Raw genomic sequence first — 10,000 nt, forward strand, 5'->3', positions numbered from 1 at the left:
GCCGTCTCGCAGTGAGACATAGGGGGGGGTCGACCCGCAAGCCGAAGGAGCCTGAACCTCCAAGCGCCGGCGCGGGGGCCGGGGCCGGTGGGGGCCCTCCGAAGGCGGGTCTTAAGTTGCATATCGGTCAGTTTGTGTATGGGTGCGATGTGGAGGGGGACATATTCGAAAGTGCGGAGCTCCGCCGTCAGAGGCCGGGTTTTCGCCCGGGGTATCCGCCCCGGGCGCCTCTCGGGCGGCCTTCCCAACTGCCGTCGACCGCCCGGAGGGGGAAACAGAAAATATTCGAAAGTGCGGAGCTCCGCCGTCAGAGGCCGGGTTTTCGCACGGGGTATCCGCCCCGGGCGCCTCTCGGGCGGCCTTCCCAACTGCCGTCGACCGCCCGGAGGGGGAAACAGAAAATGTTCGAAAGTGCGGAGCTCCGCCGTCAGAGGCCGGGTTTTCGCACGGGGTATCCGCCCCGGGCGCCTCTCGGGCGGCCTTCCCAACTGCCGTCGACCGCCCGGAGGGGGAAACAGAAAATGTTCGAAAGTGCGGAGCTCCGCCGTCAGAGGCCGGGTTTTCGCACGGGGTATCCGCCCCGGGCGCCTCTCGGGCGGCCTTCCCAACTGCCGTCGACCGCCCGGAGGGGGAAACAGAAAATGTTCGAAAGTGCGGAGCTCCGCCGTCAGAGGCCGGGTTTTCGCACGGGGTATCCGCCCCGGGCGCCTCTCGGGCGGCCTTCCCAACTGCCGTCGACCGCCCGGAGGGGGAAACAGAAAATATTCGAAAGTGCGGAGCTCCGCCGTCAGAGGCCGGGTTTTCGCACGGGGTATCCGCCCCGGGCGCCTCTCGGGCGGCCTTCCCAACTGCCGTCGACCGCCCGGAGGGGGAAACAGAAAATATTCGAAAGTGCGGAGCTCCGCCGTCAGAGGCCGGGTTTTCGCACGGGGTATCCGCCCCGGGCGCCTCTCGGGCGGCCTTCCCAACTGCCGTCGACCGCCCGGAGGGGGAAACAGAAAATATTCGAAAGTGCGGAGCTCCGCCGTCAGAGGCCGGGTTTTCGCACGGGGTATCCGCCCCGGGCGCCTCTCGGGCGGCCTTCCCAACTGCCGTCGACCGCCTGGAGGGGGAAATAGAAAATATTCGATAGTGCGGAGCTCCGCCGTCAGAGGCCGTTCCAGTGCTTTTGGGTGGCTGGAAACACCCTCACGATGGTCTGATTATACTCTTAGGGGCCTCCCCTGTGTCGCCCTGGAGGTCACCCATTCAAAACATGCTCACCTATATACGTTTCGGAAAGTATTTTGGTGAACGCTCACTTTCTAAGCCTTTTAGCCTTCTTGACCCCCTAACTCCCCATATCTGGTTTACCTACTACAGCGCCCCTAACGACCAAAATCGGTACTGCATACCCCTGGTACCCCCGCCATTGAAAATGAATGGGGGAATTTTTTTAATTTCTCAATCCGGCCAGGAGGCCTCTTTTTCGGCCACGCTCGGCCGGCGAGCCGGTCCGCTCTTTACCCCTGGTACCCCCAGCCCTACCCCTGGTACCTCCCCCATTGAAAATGAATGGCGACCCCTGGTACCCCCAGCAACACCCCTGGTACCCTCAGCCTTACCCCTGGTACCCTCAGCTCAACCCCTGGTACCCCCAGCCTAACCCCTGGTACCCTCAGCGGCACCCCTGGTACCCTCAGCAACACCCCTGGTACCCCCAGCCAGCTTCGCCCCTGGTACCCTCAGCCTTACCCCTGGTACCCTCAGCCCAACCCCTGGTACCCTCAGCCCAACCCCTGGTACCCCCAGCCAGCTTCGCCCCTGGTACCCCCAGCCTTACCCCTGGTACCCCCAGCCTAACCCCTGGTACCCTCAGCCTTACCCCTGGTACCCCCAGCCTTACCCCTGGTACCTCCAGCCTAACCCCTGGTACCTCCAGCCTTACCCCTGGTACCTCCAGCCTTACCCCTGGTACCTCCAGCCGTACCCCTGGTACCCTCAGCGGCACCCCTGGTACCCTCAGCGGCACCCCTGGTACCCTCAGCCTTACCCCTGGTACCCTCAGCCGCACCCCTGGTACCCTCAGCGGCACCCCTGGTACCCTCAGCGGCACCCCTGGTACCCTCAGCGGCACCCCTGGTACCCTCAGCGGCACCCCTGGTACCCTCAGCCGCACCCCTGGTACCCTCAGCGGCACCCCTGGTACCCTCAGCGGCACCCCTGGTACCCTCAGCCGCACCCCTGGTACCCTCAGCCGCACCCCTGGTACCCTCAGCGGCACCCCTGGTACCCTCAGCCGCACCCCTGGTACCCTCAGCGGCACCCCTGGTACCCTCAGCGGCACCCCTGGTACCCTCAGCGGCACCCCTGGTACCCTCAGCGGCACCCCTGGTACCCTCAGCCGCACCCCTGGTACCCTCAGCGGCACCCCTGGTACCCTCAGCGGCACCCCTGGTACCCTCAGCCGCACCCCTGGTACCCTCAGCCGCACCCCTGGTACCCTCAGCGGCACCCCTGGTACCCTCAGCCGTACCCCTGGTACCCTCAGCGGCACCCCTGGTACCCTCAGCCGTACCCCTGGTACCCTCAGCGGCACCCCTGGTACCCTCAGCCGCACCCCTGGTACCCTCAGCCGCACCCCTGGTACCCTCAGCCGCACCCCTGGTACCCTCAGCGGTACCCCTGGTACCCTCAGCGGCACCCCTGGTACCCTCAGCGGCACCCCTGGTACCCTCAGCGGCACCCCTGGTACCTCCGCCATTGAAAATGAATGGGCGGCCTTCCCACCTGCCGTCAGCCGCCCGGAGGGGGAAATAGAAAATATTCGAAAGTGCGGAGCTCCGCCGTCAGAGGCCGGCTTTTCGCCCGGGGTATCCGCCCCGGGGCGCCTCTCGGGCGGCCTTCCCAACTGCCGTCGGCCGCCCGGAGGGGGAAATAGAAAATATTCGAAAGTGCGGAGCTCCGCCGTCAGAGGCCGGCTTTTCGCCCGGGGTATCCGCCCCGGGGCGCCTCTCGGGCGGCCTTCCCAACTGCCGTCGGCCGCCCGGAGGGGGAAATAGAAAATATTCGAAAGTGCGGAGCTCCGCCGTCAGAGGCCGGCTTTTCGCCCGGGGTATCCGCCCCGGGGCGCCTCTCGGGCGGCCTTCCCAACTGCCGTCGGCCGCCCGGAGGGGGAAATAGAAAATATTCGAAAGTGCGGAGCTCCGCCGTCAGAGGCCGGCTTTTCGCCCGAGGTATCCGCCCCGGGCGCCTCTCGGGCGGCCTTCCCAACTGCCGTCGGCCGCCCGGAGGGGGAAATAGAAAATATTCGAAAGTGCGGAGCTCCGCCGTCAGAGGCCGGCTTTTCGCCCGAGGTATCCGCCCCGGGCGCCTCTCGGGCGGCCTTCCCAACTGCCGTCGGCCGCCCGGAGGGGGAGATAGAAAATATTCGAAAGTGCGGAGCTCCGCCGTCAGAGGCCGGCTTTTCGCCCGAGGTATCCGCCCCGGGCGCCTCTCGGGCGGCCTTCCCAACTGCCGTCGGCCGCCCGGAGGGGGAAATAGAAAATATTCGAAAGTGCGGAGCTCCGCCGTCAGAGGCCGGCTTTTCGCCCGAGGTATCCGCCCCGGGCGCCTCTCGGGCGGCCTTCCCAACTGCCGTCGGCCGCCCGGAGGGGGAGATAGAAAATATTCGAAAGTGCGGAGCTCCGCCGTCAGAGGCCGGCTCCACGCTTCATTCATCCGACCGAGACGCCTCTCCGCCGGCCACACTCGGCTGCGGGGCCGGCCCGCTCTCCGCCATTGAAAATGAATGGGGGGCATTTTCTCATGCTTTCAATCCGCCTAAGAGGCATCTTTCCCGGCCAACTTTGTGCCCCTGGTACCTCCAGCATCGAGAAAGCATGGTGACTCGTCCGACACATGCCCCCCTATATACGTTTCGGAAAGTATTTTGGTGAACGGTCACTTTCTAAGCCTTTCGCCTTCTTGACCCCCTAACTCCGCATATCTGGTTTACCTACTACAGCGCCCCTAACGACCAAAATCGGTACTGCTACCCCTGGTACCCCCGCCATTGAAAATGAATGGGGGAATTTTTTTAATCCCCCAGGCCGGCCAGGAGGCCCCTTTCCCGGCCAAACTCGCACGCTGGGCCGGCCCGCTCTTTACCCCTGGTACCCCCGCCATTGAAAATGAATGGGGGAATTTTTTCAATCTCCCAATCCGACCAAGAGGCCTCTTTTCCGGCCAAACTCGCACGCCGGGCCGGCCCGCTCTTTACCCCTGGTACCCCCAGCTCTACCCCTGGTACCCCCGCCATTGAAAATGAATGGGGGAATTTTTTCAATCTCCCAATCCGACCAAGAGGCCTCTTTTCCGGCCAAACTCGCACGCCGGGCCGGCCCGCTCTTTACCCCTGGTACCCCCAGCTCTACCCCTGGTACCCCCGCCATTGAAAATGAATGGGGGAATTTTTTCAATCTCCCACGCCTGCAAGGAGGCCTTTTTCCCGGGCACGCACGCTCGCGGAGCCGGCCCGCTATTATTAAACTCTCACGCCTGCAAGGAGGCCTTTTTCCCGGGCACGCACGCTCGCCGGGCCGGCCCGCTATTATTAAACTCTCACGCCTGCAAGGAGGCCTTTTTCCCGGGCACGCACGCTCGCCGGGCCGGCCCGCTATTATTAAACTCTCACGCCTGCAAGGAGGCCTTTTTCCCGGGCACGCACGCTCGCCGGGCCGGCCCGCTATTATTGAACTCTCACGCCTGCAAGGAGGCCTTTTTCCCGGGCACGCACGCTCGCGGAGCCGGCCCGCTATTATTAAACTCTCACGCCTGCAAGGAGGCCTTTTTCCCGGGCACGCACGCTCGCCGGGCCGGCCCGCTATTATTAAACTCTCACGCCTGCAAGGAGGCCTTTTTCCCGGGCACGCACGCTCGCCGGGCCGGCCCGCTATTATTAAACTCTCACGCCTGCAAGGAGGCCTTTTTCCCGGGCACGCACGCTCGCCGGGCCGGCCCGCTATTATTAAACTCTCACGCCTGCAAGGAGGCCTTTTTCCCGGGCACGCACGCTCGATGAGCCGGCCCGCTATTATTAAACTCTCACGCCGGCCAAGAGGCCCTTTTCCCGGGCACGCACGCTCGATGAGCCGGCCCGCTATTATTAAACTCTCACGCCGGCCAAGAGGCCTTTTTCCCGGCCACGCACGCTCGCGGAGCCGGCCCGCTATTATTAAACTCTCACGCCTGCAAGGAGGCCTTTTTCCCGGGCACGCACGCTCGCCGGGCCGGCCCGCTATTATTAAACTCTCACGCCGGCCAAGAGGCCCTTTTCCCGGGCACGCACGCTCGATGAGCCGGCCCGCTATTATTAAACTCTCACGCCGGCCAAGAGGCCCTTTTCCCGGGCACGCACGCTCGCCGAGCCGGCCCGCTATTATTAAACTCTCACGCCGGCCAAGAGGCCTTTTTCCCGGCCACGCACGCTCGCGGAGCCGGCCCGCTATTATTAAACTCTTACGCCTGCAAGGAGGCCTTTTTCCCGGGCACGCACGCTCGCCGGGCCGGCCCGCTATTATTAAACGCTCACGCCTGCAAGGAGGCCTTTTTCCCGGGCACGCACGCTCGCCGGGCCGGCCCGCTATTATTAAACTCTCACGCCGGCCAAGAGGCCCTTTTCCCGGGCACGCACGCTCGATGAGCCGGCCCGCTATTATTAAACTCTCACGCCGGCCAAGAGGCCCTTTTCCCGGGCACGCACGCTCGCCGAGCCGGCCCGCTATTATTAAACTCTCAGGCCCGCTATTATTAAACTCTCACGCCGGCCAAGAGGCCCTTTTCCCGGGCACGCACGCTCGATGAGCCGGCCCGCTATTATTAAACTCTCACGCCTGCAAGGAGGCCTTTTTCCCGGGCACGCACGCTCGCTGAGCCGGCCCGCTATTATTAAACTCTCACGCCGGCCAAGAGGCCCTTTTCCCGGGCACGCACGCTCGCCGAGCCGGCCCGCTATTATTAAACTCTCACGCCGGCCAAGAGGCCTTTTTCCCGGGCACGCACGCTCGCCGAGCCGGCCCGCTATTATTAAACTCTCACGCCGGCCAGGAGGCATTTTTCCCGGGCACGCACGCTCGCCGTGCAGGCCCGCCATTTGCCTACCACACCGCCGTCTGGCGGACACCAAGCGGTACCGCCGACCCCTCCCGTTGAAAATGAATGGGGGATTTTTTTTCAATCCCCCAAGCTGGCCAAGAGGCCTTTTTCCCGGGCACGCACGCTCGCCGAGCCGGCCCGCTATTATTAAACTCTCACGCCTGCAAGGAGGCCTTTTTCCCGGGCACGCACGCTCGATGAGCCGGCCCGCTATTATTAAACTCTCACGCCGGCCAGGAGGCATTTTTCCCGGGCACGCACGCTCGCCGTGCAGGCCCGCCATTTGCCTACCACACCGCCGTCTGGCGGACACCACGCGGTACCGCCGACCCCTCCCGTTGAAAATGAATGGGGGATTTTTTTTTACAATCCCCCAAGCCGGCCAAGAGGCCTTTTTCCCGGGCACGCACGCTCGATGAGCCGGCCCGCTATTATTAAACTCTCACGCCGGCCAAGAGGCCCTTTTCCCGGGCACGCACGCTCGATGAGCCGGCCCGCTATTATTAAACGCTCACGCCTGCAAGGAGGCCTTTTTCCCGGGCACGCACGCTCGCCGGGCCGGCCCGCTATTATTAAACTCTCACGCCGGCCAAGAGGCCTTTTTCCCGGGCACGCACGCTCGATGAGCCGGCCCGCTATTATTAAACTCTTACGCCTGCAAGGAGGCCTTTTTCCCGGGCACGCACGCTCGCCGAGCCGGCCCGCTATTATTAAACTCTCACGCCTGCAAGGAGGCCTTTTTCCCGGGCACGCACGCTCGCAGAGCCGGCCCGCTATTATTAAACTCTCACGCCGGCCAGGAGGCCTTTTTCCCGGGCACGCACGCTCGCCGTGCAGGCCCGCCATTTGCCTACCACACCGCCGTCTGGCGGACACCAAGCGGTACCGCCGACCCCTCCCGTTGAAAATGAATGGGGGATTTTTTTTTCAATCCCCCAAGCCGGCCAAGAGGCCTTTTTCCCGGGCACGCACGCTCGATGAGCCGGCCCGCTATTATTAAACTCTCACGCCGGCCAAGAGGCCCTTTTCCCGGGCACGCACGCTCGATGAGCCGGCCCGCTATTATTAAACGCTCACGCCTGCAAGGAGGCCTTTTTCCCGGGCACGCACGCTCGCCGGGCCGGCCCGCTATTATTAAACTCTCACGCCGGCCAAGAGGCCTTTTTCCCGGGCACGCACGCTCTCCGGGCCGGCCCGCTATTATTAAACTCTCACGCCTGCAAGGAGGCCTTTTTCCCGGGCACGCACGCTCGCCGTGCAGGCCCGCCATTTGCCTACCACACCGCCGTCTGGCGGACACCAAGCGGTACCGCCGACCCCTCCCGTTGAAAATGAATGGGGGATTTTTTTTCAATCCCCCAAGCCGGCCAAGAGGCCTTTTTCCCGGGCACGCACGCTCGCCGGGCCGGCCCGCTATTATTAAACGCTCAGGCCGGCCAAGAGGCCCTTTTCCCGGGCACGCACGCTCGCAGAGCCGGTCCGCTATTATTAAACGCTCACGCCTGCAAGGAGGCCTTTTTCCCGGGCACGCACGCTCGCCGGGCCGGCCCGCTATTATTAAACTCTCACCCCTGCAAGGAGGCCTTTTTCCCGGGCACGCACGCTCGCGGGGCCGGCCCGCTATTATTAAACTCTCACGCCGGCCAAGAGGCCCTTTTTCCCGGGCACGCACGCTCGCCGAGCCGGCCCGCTATTATTAAACTCTCACGCCTGCAAGGAGGCCCTTTTCCCGGGCACGCACGCTCGATGAGCCGGCCCGCTATTATTAAACTCTCACGCCTGCAAGGAGGCCTTTTTCCCGGGCACGCACGCTCGCGGGGCCGGCCCGCTATTATTAAACGCTCAGGCCGGCCAAGAGGCCCTTTTCCCGGGCACGCACGCTCGATGAGCCGGCCCGCTATTATTAAACGCTCAGGCCGGCCAAGAGGCCCTTTTCCCGGGCACGCACGCTCGCCGAGCCGGCCCGCTATTATTAAACTCTCACGCCTGCAAGGAGGCCCTTTTCCCGGGCACGCACGCTCGATGAGCCGGCCCGCTATTATTAAACTCTCACGCCTGCAAGGAGGCCTTTTTCCCGGGCACGCACGCTCGCCGGGCCGGCCCGCTATTATTAAACTCTCACGCCGGCCAAGAGGCCTTTTTCCCGTGCACGCACGCTCGCCGAGCCGGCCCGCTATTATTAAACTCTCACGCCTGCAAGGAGGCCTTTTTCCCGGGCACGCACGCTCGCCGGGCCGGCCCGCTATTATTAAACTCTCACGCCTGCAAGGAGGCCTTTTTCCCGGGCACGCACGCTCGCCGGGCCGGCCCGCTATTATTAAACGCTCACGCCTGCAAGGAGGCCTTTTTCCCGGGCACGCACGCTCGCCGGGCCGGCCCGCTATTATTAAACTCTCACGCCGGCCAAGAGGCCCTTTTCCCGGGCACGCACGCTCGATGAGCCGGCCCGCTATTATTAAACTCTCACGCCGGCCAAGAGGCCTTTTTCCCGGGCACGCACGCTCGCCGAGCCGGCCCGCCTTTTGCCTACCACACCGCCGTCTGGCGGACACCGACCCCTGGTACATCTGCCATTGAAAATGAATGGGGGAATTTTTTCAAACTCCCAATCCGAGCAAGAGGCCCCTTTTCCGGCCACACTCGCCCGCCGGGCCGGCCCGCTCTTTACCCCTGGTACCCCCAGCAACACCCCTGGTACCCCCAGCCTTGCCCCTGGTACCTCCCCCATTGAAAATGAATGGTGACCCCTGGTACCCCCAGCAACACCCCTGGTACCCTCAACCTTACCCCTGGTACCCTCAGCTGCACCCCTGGTACCCTCAGCCTTACCCCTGGTACCCCCAGCCAGCTTCGCCCCTGGTACCCCCAGCCTTGCCCCTGGTACCTCCGCCATTGGAAATGAATGGGGGATTTTTTTCAAACTCCCAATCCGACCGAGTGGCCCCTTTTCCGGCCAAACTCGCACGCCGGGCCGGCCCGCTCTTTACCCCTGGTACCCCCAGCTCTACCCCTGGTACCCCCGCCATTGAAAATGAATGGGGGAATTTTTTCAAACTCCCAATCCGACCAAGAGGCCCCTTTTCCGGCCACACTCGCCCGCCGGGCCGGCCCGCTCTTTACCCCTGGTACCCCCAGCAACACCCCTGGTACCCCCAGCCAGCTTCGCCCCTGGTACCCCCAGCCTTGCCCCTGGTACCCCCAGCCAGCTTCGCCCCTGGTACCCCCAGCCTTGCCCCTGGTACCTCCGCCATTGAAAATGAATGGGGGAATTTTTTCAAACTCCCAATACGACCAAGAGGCCCCTTTTCCGGCCAAACTCGCACGCCGGGCCGGCCCGCTCTTTACCCCTGGTACCCCCAGCTCTACCCCTGGTACCCCCGCCATTGAAAATGAATGGGGGAATTTTTTCAAACTCCCAATCCGACCAAGAGGCCCCTTTTCCGGCCACACTCGCCCGCCGGGCCGGCCCGCTCTTTACCCCTGGTACCCCCAGCCTTGCCCCTGGTACCTCCGCCATTGAAAATGAATGGGGGAATTTTTTCAAACTCCCAATCCGACCGAGAGGCCCCTTTCCCGGCCAAACTCGCACGCCGGGCCGGCCCGCTCTTTACCCCTGGTACCCCCAGCTCTACCCCTGGTACCCCCGCCATTGAAAATGAATGGGGGAATTTTTTCAAACTCCCAATCCGACCAAGAGGCCCCTTTTCCGGCCACACTCGCCCGCCGGGCCGGCCCGCTCTTTACCCCTGGTACCCCCAGCCTTGCCCCTGGTACCTCCGCCATTGGAAATGAATGGGGGATTTTTTTCAAACTCCCAATCCGACCGAGAGGCCTCTTTCCCGGCCACACTCGCCCGCCGGGCCGGCCCGCTCTTTACCCCTGGTAC

Source organism: Hippocampus guttulatus, unplaced genomic scaffold (assembly GCF_054856545.1).
Source record: "Hippocampus guttulatus isolate MCC_2025c unplaced genomic scaffold, RoL_Hgut_1.0 HiC_scaffold_60, whole genome shotgun sequence".
NCBI classification, from domain to species: domain Eukaryota; kingdom Metazoa; phylum Chordata; class Actinopteri; order Syngnathiformes; family Syngnathidae; genus Hippocampus; species Hippocampus guttulatus.